This window comes from Nanorana parkeri, unplaced genomic scaffold, assembly GCF_000935625.1.
Source record: "Nanorana parkeri isolate BGI_ZX_2015 unplaced genomic scaffold, ASM93562v1 scaffold488, whole genome shotgun sequence".
Lineage (NCBI taxonomy): Eukaryota > Metazoa > Chordata > Amphibia > Anura > Dicroglossidae > Nanorana > Nanorana parkeri.
Window position 1 is genome coordinate 1,048,858 of NW_017306756.1, and position 4,094 is coordinate 1,052,951.

At 48.6% G+C, this 4,094-nt stretch overlaps 1 protein-coding gene across 1 annotated transcript in view; it reads right to left on the reverse strand.

The window, feature by feature from the left end:
- The window catches only part of LOC108790618 (microtubule-actin cross-linking factor 1-like), a 23,772-nt gene that overhangs the window by 9,246 nt on the left and 10,432 nt on the right, over positions 1 to 4,094 (reverse strand). The gene's annotated exons all lie outside the window — the stretch shown is intronic.

The window sequence follows — 4,094 nt, forward strand, 5'->3', positions numbered from 1 at the left end:
CAATGCTGAATACCACCAGCTATAGAGGACTACAAAACCCAGCAACAGTACATTATACAGCGCAATGCAGAATCCCGCCAGCTATTATGTACTATTGCTGGGATTTGTTGTATTCCTCTATAGCTGGTGGTATTCTGCATTGTGCTGTATAATGTACTATTGCTGGGTTTTTGTACCACCAGAGTACAACAAATCCCAGCAATACATTATACATACAGTGTATAATGTATTGCTGGGATTTGTATTCCTATGTATAATTTACAGCACAATGTACCATCAGCTATAGAGGAATACAAATCCAAGCAATACATTACAGATCACCACGTTTGGAAAAGTGCAGGCTTACCTGAGCAGTCTTCCAGCAACTTGCTTCTGAGATCGGACCTGTCTGTCTATCACCCCACACCTGCTCCTCCTTACTACATCTCCCCGCGTCCCTGTGCCGATCGTGGGTGGGCGGTGAGTGTGAGGCCGGGAGGAGGTGCGGCGTGTGGATGCGGGCGGGCGGGTCTGGCAGAGGTGGGGAGGAGGTGCGAAGCACAGCTGTGAACAGGGCCAACTGATCGGAAGCCGATTAATCGATTATTGAAAAAGTTGACAACTTTTTCAATAATCGATTATAATCGATTATGCCGATTAGTTGTTGCAGCCCTAGATAAGCCCCCCTCAATCCGGCATGCCTCAGTTTGTAGCAGTACTGAGAGCATGGTTCTCTCAATGGAGTCATTGCAAGCAGTACCGAGAGCATGGTTCCCTCAATGGAGTCAATGCAAGTAGTACCAAGAGCATGGTTCTCTCAATGGAGTCAATGCAAGCAGTACCAAGAGCATGGTTCCCTCAATGGAGTCAATGCAAGCAGTACCAAGAGCATGGCTCTCTCAATGGAGTCAATTCAAGCAGTATCAAGAGCATGGTTCCCTCAATGGAGTCAATGCAAGCATTACTAAGAGCATGGTTCCCTCAATGGAGTCAATGCAAGCATTACTAAGAGCATGGTTCCCTCAGTGGAGTCAATAAGTCCTCATTGGACTCCAGCAAAAGGAATTTAACAGTGAGTACAAAATCCTTATCTTCTTTTGTGCCCATTAATGGACACAGGACGTCACATACTGTTGGGACATCAAAAATAAGTCCAACTGATTGGTGGGCAAACAGCAACCACTGCTAAGAAGCCCAACAAAAAAACAGAACTGGGGACTGCCTGCAGCCCCCGAGCCAGCTGAAGGGCCAACGCATGAATCGTACAACGGATGCGTCAGGAGAAGCAACCTGATGCCCAAGATGAAGAAAAAAAATGGTCACCAACCACAGAGGAATGACTCAACATGGAAGGGTGCACTGAACCATGGACCAAGCAAGAAGCTGGTCAACAGAAACCCACCAAAATAAATGGAACAAACAATAATTTCCCATTAGGGGAAGAAAAAAACCCACAACATGATGTGGCCAACAAGGAAAGGGAGCAAGCTCATATTTGGAACCAGTACCAGACAAGGAACCTGGAAAAAAGTGCTAGTAAAAGTGAGACAAGCCAGTCCAAGTAGAAAGGCCCTAAGCCACTACTCAGCTGAGCCCATAAAGGCCACAAAATGAGAATTCCATGAGAGTTCTAATTTCGAGAGAGATTTTCAGAACACAAGATTGAAGAAAATAGGTCACCAGCACTCCATAAGTTAAAATGAATGAGTCCTTTTAATGGACAATGATGTCACAGAAATCCAACATGAGCCGACGTTTCGGGGCCACACAGGGTCCCTTCTTCAAGGCAAGAGATGTGACCGTAAACGTCGCTCATGTTGGATTTCTGTGACATTATTGTCCATTAAAAGGACTCATTCATTTTAACTTATGGAGTGCTGGTGACCTATTTTCTTCAATCTTGTGTTTTGCACGGTGCCATCCGTGAAGTTACTTCGAGCACCATTTATTTGATTGTTGGCCGGGACTGCTGAAAGGTGTGCGGAGGGCACCTCCATCAATTGCATCAGATTTTCAGAACAGACATTTACCTGCAAAGGGTGAGTCCACCAGAGAGCCCAGGATTCGATCCCACAAAGTCAGCATGACTGAAGGGGTAAGGTGCTTGGAAGAATCCCAACAAGGGTAGGCAGAAGATGGAAGTTAGAACCTAACCATAATCTGGTGAAATGGATTGCAACGCGGAAGGAACCAAAGATGAAAAACACACCAAAAAAAAAAACAGGCTAAACCCACTCTCACCAGTACGCAAGAGACACATCTGAGGTGATCCCTAAGAGAGATCCTGCTGGAAAAAAAACAATCCAGCTTATCTTTGACTTCATGAATTATCCTGACTCCCAAATCCAATGAAGCAGCAGTGGAACAAGGGACATGAGTCTTATTAGGACAGTAAAAAATATTGACCTGCTCCTAGTTCACTGAGCAAGTCAGGGGGTCCCAATGGAGCAGGAGATACATGACACCGAGGGGTACCAGATACCACTGATGATCGTGCATGCCCCAAGGAAAAAGAGGTTGGTGGCCAGGATGGGACACAGTTCCAGAGGCCGAGATGACACAAGAACTAGAGTGAGAACCTCAGAATTGAGGAGAACCAGGAGAAGGTCTGTCAATCTGTGGGGTGGCCCAGGGGAGTAGAGGGCTAAAGATGAGGGGTGAACCTAAGTGGGCACTTTCTGCGCCCGAATGCCTGAACGGCAAATTACGCAAAGACCTGCAAATGATTAGTGACCACCCCCCCACTTTGAAAAGCGGTGGCACACCTTATGCTGAAGACTTCTCTGGGGGCCTTGCAGGTTCCTTACTCCTAGCCCTGTGGCTTGCCGGGGGAAATTACTTTAGCGGGTCTAAGTGTGCAAAGCAGGAGCGGCTGAGGGACAATGTTTCCTTGGCCCTGAATGGCGGGTACAAGAGCATGGAGTGTGCACACTGCACTCCACCCAGTGGATGACATCAACTCTCAGCGTTAATCCTTTCTGTGGTCAAACCAGTTCAAAATTCAAAAGGCCCGAGCAGTGCAAATAATGAGGTAGCTCCCCGTGATCAGCCTGACTGGCTAACTCACAGAGTGAGTCTTCAGGGACAAGGCAAGTGCAGAGGCAATGAAAGCATCTCCACCACTAACTTCTCACCTGAATGGGGTCTGAATTGTGCCTATGCAGAACATAGTGCCCAAAGGTCCCTTCCAGGCCGGCCCCACAACGTCCAGTCAAAAGGAGTCTAAGCACAGCACTCCAAAGCTAAGCTGGGGAAAGCCCAATCCAGACGGCTGCCATGTAGAGTCAAGCTTAAGCGGATCGATTGAAGAGAAGTAGATGCAAATCGAAGAAAAGCTCAAAGATAGTTAGACTTTTCCCAGCAGAGGTGAAGAAAAGATGTCCATCCTCCTAGGACACTAGCAAAAAACTATACTTTAGATATACTGAAAAGTGAAAAGTAGAAATCACCAGCGCTCAATAAATATCGTTGATGGCCATTCAATCGGACCAGTCGTCAGTGGGGATCATCAGGGCGACAATGTAACATTGTCGCCCTGATGAAGGGACCCTGTGAGGCCCCGAAACGTTGGTTTTGTCTGTGACGACTGGTCCGATTGAATGGCCATCAACGATATTTATTGAGTGCTGGTGTTTTCTACTTTTCACTGTTGATTTGCACCGTGCCATCCATGATTGTCACTGCGAGCACCACTATACCACTATTGCTGCTTGGGCCGGGAGCCCTGTGAGGAGTGCAGAGGGACTCACCATCTCCTAGGCTTTAGATATACTTCACAAGAAATCGATGGACTGAAGCCACATTAAGGCCCGGATTTACCACAAAGCCACCGGGGGTGCAGAGCGGCAGCAGCGGTGACCTTGTGGGGAAGTTGCGGGCGCCGGTGCAAGGTGTCCACCGGCCGGCGGCCGTACACTACGGTCCGCCGCCGTCCAATCACGACGGGGCGGCCCGAGGCTCCGCCCACCGGCTCCGTAGTGTGCGGCCGCCGGCCAATCACGGCGCGGCTGGCCGCAACTCCTCCCCCCAGCTGTCAGATACTTCCTCCGGCGTCCTGTTAATGTGGATTGACGCCGGAGGAAGTAGCTGTCTACCTTGCTATCACACAGGGGCTT